Raw genomic sequence first — 13,218 nt, forward strand, 5'->3', positions numbered from 1 at the left:
ATGCGGAACTCGATAATATTTGAAACGCGCAAACACTTTTCCTCGAGGATAAATTATGCCCTTCACACAATTCAGAAATGCGTGTCACGATTATCTTTCAAGATTTCAACGGACCTTGTAAATAACACGCACTTAACTATTTAAAGCGGTCGAGGACCCCTTTTCATGTGCGTATTCTCTCTGTCTCTCTATATCATATGCATCCACCATATTAATAACCCCTTCTGATTTAGTCTGTGGGGTAGAATTGAGCTTGATGCCTCAAGACTTAAAAGCTAAACTAATCGTGCAACATTTAAGGACAATCAATTCGTCGATGACAGACAGGCAACGCATTACTTAAATCAATCTGCCCAACGAAAATAAAAAAGAAAATTAGGGTGAGTATAATCATAGCTGGTGAAAGCAAGTAACTACTAAACATGCAACCGTTCTGTCTTAAATCACTCGTCCTTCGTTTAATCTTATTTAGTGTTGGTGAGATGTCGGGATCGAGAAAAGGCAAATTACGTGATGCACTTCCCGTCGGCCATAGTTTCCATCGGTCGCTCTTGCTCTACTTGTCAGCATCAAGCAAATTAGTTCGGTTGCTTTGGATAATCCTCTGCGAGACGTCAAAATTTAACAATCAAGAGCACGGGTCGCGTCCCAATTTTCGGCTCCTAGTGCAATTATGTGACGCGGCTCGAGTATTTCTTTCTTTTCGGTAATTCTCTCGACGTCGTAAAATATGTCAAAGTTCCATTCGTCTCGAGAATTATTCATCACTAAAGGTGGCAAAATGGGTCTAGAACCCGTATCTAACCTATATTAACTAGTGGTGAATCATAAATGAGTTGCCTTCAATTTTAAAAAGCAGTTTAAGTGGGTCATAAATTGGTTACTTAGAAACTTAATGAATCCTAAATGGATTTTAAATGTGTCATAAATGAGTTGGCTAATGTAACTATCTTAAGTGAATCACAAACAGATTTGTTGATTATTTAAAAATTTTCTAATTTTTATTATTTTCTTCTTTTTTTCCTTTTCATCCTACCTCTATCGGCTAACGACGACCTCCGGTGAGCTCATGCTTGCTTGGATCTTGCAGAATCGAGCTCGTTAAGGCTAGCGAGCTCGTGCTCGCTTGGATCTTGCCGAGAATCGAGCTCGCCGAGGCCAGCAAGCCCGTGTTCGCTTGTATCTTGCCAAGAATCAAGCTCGTGCTAGCTTGGTTCTTGCCAAGAATCCAACTCGCCGACGCTAGGGAGCTTGTGCTCGCTTGGATCTTGCCGAGAATCGAGCTCATGCTAGCCTGGTTATTGCCGAGAATCGAGCTCGCCTAGATCTTGCCGAGATTCGAGTTCGGCTGGCTCTTGTCGAGAATCGAGCTTGGCGAGCTCGTCCTCACACGGGTCTTGCCATGAATCATGCTCTCCTGGATTGGCGTTGGGCGAGCTCGAGCTCGTTGGGATCGGCGGCGTTGATGGCTGGTTGCCGAGGCACGGCGACGGCAGAGGGAGGAGGTAAAAGGAAGAGAAAAGAAATAAAAGAAAAAGAAAAATAGAAACAAAATAAAAATAAATAAAAATTCGGATAAAAACAATCAGAACTTTTAAAATAAATAAAATAAAAAAAATTGCTTTTTTAAAATTATAAAAAAATGTCCACAATTAGCAATATTTTGTTTTCAAAAATTTATAAGAAATAAATAATCTTAGATTGGATTAAATAATAAGTGTTTTAGTTACATTTGTTGGGTCGGGTATCGGTTAACAAATTTGCACTATGCATAAATGGGTCATAAACGGATTAATGGATCAATTTGGATTGGATCATTTATGAACCGATCCAAATCCAATCCGACTCACCCATTTGACGGGTCTACTCATCATGTCACTTCAATAATCAATTTAAAAATGTTACTCGTGCGTACCTCAACAGTCGGGTTCACTGGAGATATTGGCCGCTCAAATTGTCTATTTAAACCTGCGTCCAGCTCGTTATCAACTGGTCGATCGTAATCACCTGGCCCCGCTTAGAGCACGGGGATTTGATAATCTTAATTAACGGCAGTCCATCACCAACTCTCAACTCGAGCTACATGTTTTTTTGTTAAGTCGGTGACAAGTACTGGGAACGGCGCCTTCCGACCAGGCAAAGGTCCAAAGCAGAAGTTGACGAGGATTCGATTCGTCATCCAATTGGATACGAAGGACTAACAATGGACGGCCAGTGTTTAGATAATTACTTGTGCTGAGTCAGCGTAACATGCGTGCCTAATTAGGGAAAGATTTCTCAATACCAAGAGGTACAAAATTAATTAGGGGTTAGTTGCCATTCCTTATAAGGTTACAAGCCGGAGGCAAGGTCTTGTACGCCAGCATCTCATCTGTTCATGTATAGAAAGGCGAGGTAGATGCACGACGCGTCGAGGATTAGGGGATAAACTAATGAGATTAGGCTTAGCTTAACGAAAAAGAGCGGGGAAATAAGTTACGGAGGGGATAATGATACAAATAATCCATGGACTTTGAACCTACATGCAATATGATCCCAAAATTTTGGCCCAACATGTAAGACGGTCCCTCGACTTTCAATTTGCTAAATGTAGTCCCTAAATTTTCAGTACATATTCGATTTAGTTCCTAAACTATATAAAAATGTTCAATGCAATCCTTCCATTAATTCAAGATCGGTGACAACATTAAACATATTTTTATAGCTCATAAACTAATTTGAACATTTTGTACAAAAAAGTTTATTGATCATATTGACAAAATTTAAAACCTCAAGAATGATATTATATGTGAGACGAAAATTAAAGGAACATCTGAATCATTTTTTCATCACAAATGTGTTTGGGTAGCAGGCGAGACAACATCAACAAGAAACGAAAGGTGTAGTTTAAGACACTGAGGACTTCCTCTTGTCTTGAATGTGCATTAGGAGTGAGCAAGATGGATCGCTCGGACCGACCGGAGTTGGTCCAATTCTAGAAGTCACCGATCCGATTTTCGGTTCCTCAAGATGGAACCATTTTCCGGGTGATATGGTTCTCGATTTTAGGGGGTATCGGAGCGATAGACCGCCCACCCGGATCAATAAATTTTCAATTTTTTATATTTATTTTTAAGAACAAAGGGCTTGTGATCTGGATTCGCTTGAGAAGATAACGAGTGATTTCGTTGGGTCAAGCTGGCTTTTCTTATATCTCATAATTGATCATCTGTCTTGGTTTGAAGCTGCCAAAAACTCCTAAAAAGAGGGACAATGCAACTTTTAGGGCGCGCATGATAACCATTCTGTTTCTAGAATCAATTTTTGGCCAGATTCTATTTCTAATTTTTGAACGAGTTTTGAGCAAATAAATGTGTTTGATAAATATATAAAATTTATATTCCTGGAACAAAAATTCGTTTGATAACAACATAAAACTTGTAGGGTTGTGAAAGGCGATCAACGACTAGGGGCCGGTGGATGGTGGACCGTTGGCCGGAGATCGGCGAACAGTGATCGACAACCGATGGTTGGGGAATGGCGGATCGACAATCGGAACGAGGAGAGAGACAAGAGTCGGCAGACCGACGAACGGACCGGTGACCAGGATGCCAGAGAAAATGAGTGAATGATAAGAAGAATTCTTATTTTTCAATTCTATTCCAGAAACAAACAAATTAAAAATTATAAGTTCTATTTTCTATTCTAAACTTATTTCTGGAACAAACTTTCGTTTCAGAAATAGAAAAATGAAATTGCATTACCAAATGAATTTCTGTTTTGAATCTATTCTTGAAACAAGTTTGGAGCACAAATAGAAAAACAGAATAGTTATCATTTGCGTCCTTAGTGTGCTATGATGGAGGTGGCTTTTAACAGGAAAGTAGAGAAGGCGACCTCGAAGGAGGTTGCAAAAATAGGGGACGAGAGCAAGGTGGGAGCTTTCGAGGAAGATGGTGAGTACAATTATAAAGTGAGGCCTAGCCAATGAGAGGAATGTTGGTCGTTGATGAATTGTCCACTCAGCCGGATCGGTGGTCTAATTTGATCCCCCATTTCGAAAATGGAGAATGGGGACCATTAGTCCGATTCTCGATTTTTGAAGAAATCGGATCAATTCGGCCATGCTCACTCTTAATGCGCATGATTGGCAAAGTGACTAGCATGATTCGTATTGTACTTTTTTTCTTTTTTGTCGATAGTTGTGGTTGTATTGTACTTGGCTGTGAAGAACTTGAACGTATCCCGACCGTACACGTGTCCCCGCCTCCTTCTCTCTTTTCTCTCTTCCTCTTCTGCCCCCACGCACACCCTCACCCACGAGAAAATATTCAGTGGTTGTTGAAGTCCACGTCAACATCACATGTGGCATAGAAGAGCATATCTGGACCACCGAAAACTCGACACGTGGCGAGGAGGAGAGAGAAACGAAAAAGAAAATATTAGCCGCTCAAAATTTCCTCTCTCCTCTCGCTACGCCCCGATGTTATGCATATTCTCCTGCAACACTCAAACATTAAATGCCTTCCCTCCCACCTCTCTCTCCTCTTTTCAAATTTGTCCCTCCTTTTTCTCCTCGCACGAACGACAATCCAATCGTTGGCCTTTGGTTCCCGCTTCAGTTTCTTCTCCTTGTGCTCGGGAACGCCGGTCCAACAGATTCGAGACCTCTCACACCAAACCCAGGTTCGCTCATTTCGCTTCCTTCTCGCGTTCTCCTTCTCGTTGCGCTTCTTAAGCGAATGGTGATTTCATGTTCAGTTGTTTCAATGTTGTGTTTGACCGAAGGTTCGCTGGCCTCTAGTTCTCGCTTCAGTTCCTTCTCTTTGTGCTCGCGAACGCCGGTCCAACAGATTGGAGAACTCTCGCGCCAAACCCGGGTTCGCTCACTTCGCTTCCTTCTCGCGTTCTCCTTCTCGCCGCGCTTCTTAAGCAAATGGTGATTTCGTGTTCGGTTGTTTCAATGCTGTCTTTGACCGAATACCACTGCTCGAGTAATGAATTTTTGCCTGATGTTGCTTGCGCATAGTTTGCAAAAGTTGGGAATTGTTACATGGGAAGGAGATGAGTTCTTTGACTTTTCTAGAACAGATGGGTCTTGCGGCATTTGGAAACCACATTAATCGTGTCACTTTTGGGAATTGGTAATTCTTGTTGCTATTTGTTTGAGAAGGGGGAACTACAAACCGATGTGGTGCGTTACGCTTTTACGCATAGCCGATCTTGGGTCATTCTGCGTCGGTCTTCTTTATTGCCGCTAACCATGAAATCACTATAAAACGTTGAGGTCATTGCTGTAATACTGATTTAGAACTGTTGATTGCTTTAACTATAAAACCGTTGATTGCTACAACTCGTCTTAGCTCAACCTTTTCTTTTGCTTCGGTTTGTGAAAGGCGACAACGTTGAGATCATTGCTGATTTAGAAGCGCCTGTTTACAAGGTGTGACTATTGTTTTACGTATATTGTTTTCACGAAACCCCATCTTGTTCTATCATAACTGAAATTAAGTATGGACATACAAAAACTTGTGCAATGACTTACATTTTAACTATTATTCAGCAGATAATTTCTATTCCTCGGTAGCTAATTCGACGTGTTTTCGAGAAAAATGGGTATGACTATCTCTTTAGATTTTAAGTTTGTTTTCTAGAGTTTATCTTTCTTCTTAAAATAATTAGAATTTTTTGAAAAAACTTGTAGAGGTTGCAAAGGATAATATCATCGTGCATAACGTTGATAAAGAATTTAAATTTAGAACTGGCATGACATTTCCTAATGAAGACGAAGCTTATAATGCGTACAATGCATATGCAATTTGTAAGGGATTTGGAGTGCGAAGAGGACAAAAATCAAACAATAGCAAAGGAATATTGCGAATATGCACATTTTTGTGTAATTGTGAAGGATACTCTCCACCAATCCCACCTCATGAACAAAGAGATGTTTATAGGACCGTGAAAAGAACCGGATGTAAAGCATGCATCAAATTCAAAATCGAAGATGGAGTTTGGGTAGTTACCAAGTTTGAGGAGGTTCATAATCATCCATTCATTGATGATAAACAAAAACATCTCATACGGTCATATCGGCATATAAGAGATAGTGATAAGAGTACTTTGACTTCTTTGGCTGGGGCTGGTATAAGGGCTACAAAAGCATATTCATACCTTAGTGGTAAAGCGGGAGGACAAGAGAATGTTGGCTTTACCTCTCGTGATTGTCAAAATTTCTACCAATCAAAGAGAAGGGACTTGATTAGTGCGGGTGATTGTCAAAGGCTCATTAATCATTTCAATGACTTGCAAATAGATGGAAGCAATTTTTCTTATACTTTTCAATTGGATGAGGACCAAAGATTGACCAATTTTTTTTGGTCCGATGGTGTATCTAAGCTGGATTATGAAGCTTTTGGAGATGTTGTGGTATTTGACACTACTTAGTGCACAAATAAATACAATATGATATGTGCACCTTTTGTTGGCATAAATCATCATTGGAAAAATGTTCTATTTGGATGTGCATTTCTATTGGATGAAACTATTGCTTCTTTTGTGTGGGCATTTCAATCCTTTTTAAAGGCAATGGGTAATAAAGCGCCCAAGACTATATTCACCGATCAAGATCATGCAATGGCAAATGCCATTAAAACTGTTCTTCCGAACACTAATCATCATCTATGTATATGGCATGTTGGAAAAAATGCTATGCATCATATATCACATCTTCTAAGATCGCCGGGCTTTCGTGATAAGTATTGGCATAAGCTTTTATATCAATGCGAATCTGAACTTGAAATGGAGAACATTTGGAAAGCTATGTGTCATGAGTGGAACTTGGGGGACAACAAGTGGTTGGATAATTTGTATCATTTGCGTCATAAATGGTGTCCCGCATTTGGTCGAGATGCTTTTTCTGCGGGTATTATACCCACACAAAGAAGTGAGAGCACTAATAGTGTATTTCAAGATATGGCATGTAAGACCATGACTTTGTCTGAATTTGTGAGTCATTATGAGAAGCAAGCAGAAAAAATGCCCAATGCTGAAGTTACTGATGATTTTGAGTGTGCTCGAGGAAAGCCGCAGATTATGGTTGCGAATAGTGGAATCCCGAAACATGCTGCACATGTCTACAGTCATGTCATTTATAGAAAATTCCAAGCCGAGTTCTTGCATGCTATGTCCGAACATATTCCGAGATCAGATATCGATGGGCTGTTGCACACTTATATACTAGGAGCTGAAAGTAGTGAAAGAAAGCATATTGTCCATTTTTTCCCAAGCGATTCTACCATTACATGTAGCTGCAAGTTATTTGAGATGCAAGGATGGTTATGCAGGCATACTTTATGTATATTGTCACACGTTGTAAATGTTACAAGCATTCCATCACAATATATTTTGAAGAGGTGGATAAAAGCTGCAAAAGAAAATAGTCTTTGTGATGATGTTGGAGAAAGCTTTCATGATGCGATAAAGTCAAAGACATTGCGCTTGAAGAGGTTAATGCAATTGTCTTTCGGTGTTATGAGCATCGGTGCGAATCATGATATTACGGAGAAGATGGCAACATCAAACTTGTTGCATCTTCGCTCTCGTATCACGAATAAAATGCGGTCTCTCACGAGTGAAGATGATGTTAATTTGTTGCGGGAAAATGATGAATCTCAATATGCAGAAAATTGTGGAATTCAAATACTCGATCCCCTTCGGAGAAGGCCAAAAGGTGTATCAAATACTCGATTGAAGGGCGCTAGTGAGAAGCGAAAGAGAAAGGAATCTTCGTCAACGGGATAGACTTGACCCCGGGTGCATCATGTGAGAAAAGCCCTTTCTTTATTGTTTGTGGTTCATTGATGTGTAATTATGTCTTGTTGGGTTTGGTTTAAAAAGCAAATCGGATAACCAACAATAGAGTCAAAACCGGTTCTTCCTGTTGGTGTAAAAGGCAGATCGGATATCATCTCAAATGTGCATGCATCTACTAGTAGCATATGTCCGTATGATGTTGTTACTTGTTCAAATGTGCGCGCAAAGGCCCTCTCAATAGTTTATTCTTGAGAGGGATGAGAGAGAGGCTTACCTTGGAGACCGAATGACGCAAGGAATTGTCAAACAACACATAGCTTCATATTTCGTAAAGAAAAGTTAGAAATTGTGAAGGATTATGAAAGAATAATCAACTTTCTTTTTCTTCCCATGGAAGTGAATGACAATGTCTCGGATCCTCAATCTCTACTCTGCAGAAGGACATAAGATATAATGGCCTACAAATAGTAGAGTTACGTATGCCAAAAATAATATGTTGCTGCAATAAGTTTCGTGCAGCATTTGGGGTGGATAAGGACCCTCAAGCCTAAGATGATTAATTCTTCATCTTTTGCTTTTTGTCCAATCCCCTGATTTGAAAAAGGAATGAGTTCCTCACTAGCATGTTCCTTGTGGCAGGAGGTAATATAGCTCATTGATAGTAGCGATTACGATCTTTCAGAATCAATAATCACCATTTGGACCATGGTTAAGGAGACTGTTTTTTCTCTTTTTACTAATGCTCATTCAATCCTTTATGAAAAATTTATTGTCCGGCTGACATAGGGTTTCCTTCCGTCTCGGAGTGGGAATTATTTTATTTAGATTGTTAGCACTTATCAAACCAGCTTGTAATGCATGAAAAGACCAAATAACGATCCTTTAGTCCATTAATTTTGCTTGCTCAATGTCTTCTTGTCTTGAGATGGAAGTACTGAAATTTCTGTGTTTCACATTTAGAGTTGTCAATTTCTGTTAATAGGTCATGTTTGTGCATAAAATTGGTGTGCTCAAACAGGTTGTTATGATTATAACGCGCACAAAACTGGTTCTTCCTATTGGTCTAAAAGGCGGATCGGATATCATCTCAAATGTGCATGCATCTACTAGTAGCATATGTCCGTATGATGTTGTTACTTGTTCAAATGTGCACGCAAAGGCCCTCTCAATAGTTTATTCTTGTGTCTTTGTCCTGGAGGCAATGAGTGGTGTTTATAAGGTAATAATGGACCTCATATATTTTCTCATCATTTGGAAACCAGTAGAACTAGTTTTGACTCTATTGTTTGTTATATGATATGGGGAGTGTTTATTCTTTTTTCCTTGTAACTCTCCATTTGCCTAATAATGGACCTCATTCTGTTTTCCATTCTTCCTGTTGTGTTTATTTTCAATGGTATCTCCTTTATGTACTTAGCTTTAGATTTTTTTTTTCAGATGAAGACAAGAGCAAGCGTTAATGGGAGGACATCAACAAAAGGCGGGATTCTTAGTTAATGGAAGCAGCTTTGTAGCTAATATTTATTTTTATGCTTTGGAAACTTTCGGAAGTACAATTCCCTTTTTGGCATAATATGCTCTTTCTCTTGTAACCAATAGCCTGGTAAATTGCTAGCAATTTTTTTTTTTTTTGTCAGAATTGCTAGTAACTTGACAATGTCAATTTTTGTGAATATTGAGGTTACATATTGCTGTCTTTTTGGAAGACCAAGAATTTCAGCATTTTCAATGAGTTAGGAGGATTTTAAATATTATCTCTTTTGTCATAATTTGTGGGTAAGCTTGTTCAAATCAAATTGCGGGGTTCACGGTGTTAACTTTTTTACGAGGCCACTTGGAATGGAGAGACTTCAATATTTTTTCCTCCAAAGCAGTCATTCATGCTCTCACTTTGACTTTTTGCTACCTATGTCCATTCTATTGATCAATCATATTACAAGATACAATGCAATTGACTCTCACTAAGTACCAACAAAAGCGAAGGCATATGATCCAAATGCACTGTTATTTTTTCTTCCCGCCTAGTGTTTCCTTTCGTATGGTGTGCGAGTCTTAGGCACCCTTTGGGACATTTTGCAGCGTACATGCATGACTAATTAAATCCGATCAAATTGAGTCGACCCGAGATAGCACCAATTTCGAACGCAAGTTCAATTCGACTAGATTATGGAATCAAGAAAGACAATTCATTTTTTTTTTTTTTGGGTGAAGTAAGTGTGTATAGAACTTTTCAAAAAGCTAGGTACAAGTAAAAACCGGACACAAAAATCATGAACCATGGATGGCGCCGTGTGCCAGCGAGGGTTCAACGGTGAACCGGTTGCAAAATACAAAGCATCGTGTAGGATGCATACACCCGGGACAGAGTGGACAAAGAGAAACAAGACAAGGCTAAACATGCAGCCCAAACAAAGCAAGAGGAAAGCTGGAAAATAGAGGGACTACAACAGAAAAGAGAACCCCAAAGCACCGAAATAACAGCACCTAAACATAGAGGTGTACAAAAGGGAGAGGATGATTTTGGAGAGCATGGTCCAAGCCCGAGAAACCACCGAAGAGGTAAAGCATTGATCGAGGTCAAAGCTGGTAAAACCGAGCAACGGCTATATTGTAGCTTTCTGAGCAGCAGAGAAGGAGGCCATGAAAGAGCGGCCGTAAGTGTCGAGCAGAAAGGATCATCACCAATAGCAGCAGCACGTGACCTAGATGGCGTAAAAAAGGTAGAGAAGAAGCCAGCAGCGGGAAAGGAAGAACAAGCACTCCAGGGTAGCATAGCACAACAAAAAGTAGAAAGTTGACAGAAAGGGGACAACCGCAACAGCAAAAGGAACCAAGCCCACACCGAAGGAAAAACGGAGAAACAAAGCAAAGAGGCAACAGAAAAAGAGGAGGAAAGGTAAAAACAAAAGGAGCAATAGACTCCGCAACAACAAAAAGAAGGACATCGGAGAAGAGAAAGAAGTCCGGGAGAAGCAGCAAGAAGCGTTGATCAGCACTTGGAGCTTCAAGGCAAAAACCAGGTTGAGAGCCCCAATAACGCATGGAGTCCAAGAAAGGACAACGGCAAATGCAATCCAGCGAGAAGAAATCGAGTTGAAGCTTAAACCCGAGCAAGAGCAAAAGTGTTTCTGATGCAGCAGGGCGTGACAACGATGAACTAACAACCGCAGGAGAGTAGCATAACGGGATCAACATGTCATTCAAAAGGTAAAGAATAAGGTAGATAAGAGGGTCAGCAGTATAAGTGGACGGAAAACCAGTCCGGAGAAACCGAGAGCGGCAGATTAAAACAGACGAGAAAGGAGAAGCAGCATCCTCAGAGCAAATAAAACATAGCAGAAGTAGCGAAGTCCCGGATGGACATCCCCATGACCAATGTAAGCTCCAATCGGGAAGGCGTGTAGGGAAAAAACCCAAAGTATCGGTAGACTTCAGCTTGGTGCAAGAATAAGAAAAAAGGATCCTCGGTACTACCAGCCCACAACAAAAGAAATAAGCGACTTCCCGTATAGAGTTTGGCAGAAGAAATTTGGTCTTCGGCAGATGGGAGATCGACAGGGGTAAAAACACAAGTAACAACAATACAGAGATTCAGTAGTATAAACAACAAGCGGTGGACGTAAAGCTGGAGCATGGGCTGCCTAAAGACCTGTCAACAATCTTAAGAAAGACAATTCATTATCCTCTAAGTTTCTTTAAAATCACAATAAAACAAGTTCTACATAACCATCAAGATTGATTGCTATAATTACCTATATAGTAACATAGAAATCACAATTCCAAGAAGGAAAGATATGACGACTCCATATATTATTAGTAGTGGCATAATAAAGTCTATTTTTCCTCTAACTTCCTTCAATTCTCCTTTCATGATTGTCCATTCTTCATTTTGGCTTGATGCCACTCCAGAAATGATTGCGTCCACATTTTTAGGTGAATACAACCTGCATTCCTCAATATAATCTTCAACCCATTGCACAAACCCCCGACAATTATCTGTTTGAACAAAAAAAACGTAAGGTAAGCAATATCAAGTATTACATATGTCACTACGTACACAATATAGTAAATTGATACACTTACATTACAAGTCGAGGCATAATATGATCTTCCTTGATTAATCGGATTCTTTTGTACTTTTTTAACCGTGCATAGTTTCCCTTGAGGACATGGACATATCTTAGATGGAAAATCAACCGACCAATTTGAAGATCCTCGAGATGTCATGCTAAAACAATAATATCATATAATCAAATTTAGATTAGATAATCAAGCACAACATTCTAATTCAATAGGTTAAGCAAATAGGAGGAAGTGTAAACTTTAATTCGGTTACTTCAATACCATGCTCACAAGAACAAACATACAGAGATGCAGCTAAACATCAAAGGTTGATCATGCGCTTCTAAATCAGTATTACAACAATGACCTCAACGTTGTTGCCTTTCACAAACCGAAGCAAAAGAAAAGGTTGAGCTAAGACGAGTTAAAGCAATCAACGGTTTTATAGTTAAAGCAATCAACGGTTCTAAATTAGCATTACAGCAATGACCTCAACGTTTTATAGTGACTTCATGGTCAGCGGCAATAAAGAAGATTGAAGCAAAATGACCCAAGATCAGCTATGCGTAAAAGCGGAATGCACCGCATCGGTTTGTAGTTCCCCCTTCTCAAACAAATAGCAACAACAACTACCAATCCCCAAAAGTGACACGATTAATGTGGTTTCCAAATGCCGCAACACCCATATGTTCTAGAAAAGTCAAAGAACTCATCTCCTTCCCATGTAACAATGCCCAACTTTTGCAAACTATGTGCAAGCAACATCGAGCAAAAATTCATTACTCGAGCAGTGGTATTCAATCAAAGACAGCATTGAAACAACCGAACACGAAATCACCATTTGCTTAAGAAGCGCGGCGAGAAGGAGAACGCGAGAAGGAAGCGAAGTGAGCAAACCTGGGTTTGGCACGAGAGTTCTCCAATCTGTTGGACCGGCGTTCGCGAGCACAGCGAGAAGGAACCGAAGCGAGAACTAGAGGCCAGCGAACCTTCAGTCAAACACAACATTGAAACGATTGAACACGAAATCACCATTCGCTTAAGAAGCGCAACGAGAAGGAGAACACGAGAAGGAAGCGAAATGAGCGAACCCGGGTTTGGCGTGAGAGGTCTCGAATCTGTTGGACCGGCGTTCCCGAGCACAAGGAAAAGAAACTGAAGCGGGAACCAAAGGCCAGCGATTGGATTGTCGTTCGTGCGAGGAGAAAAAGGAGGAACAAATTTGAAAAGAGGAGAGAGAGGTGGGAGGGAAGGCATTTAATGTTTGAGTGTTGCAGGAGAATATGTAGAACATCAGGGGCGTAGCAGAGGAGAGAGGAAATTTTGAGCGGCTAATATTTTCTTTTTCGTTTCTCTCTCCTCCCC

This window comes from Rhodamnia argentea, chromosome 2, assembly GCF_020921035.1.
Source record: "Rhodamnia argentea isolate NSW1041297 chromosome 2, ASM2092103v1, whole genome shotgun sequence".
Taxonomy (NCBI): Eukaryota; Viridiplantae; Streptophyta; class Magnoliopsida; order Myrtales; family Myrtaceae; genus Rhodamnia; species Rhodamnia argentea.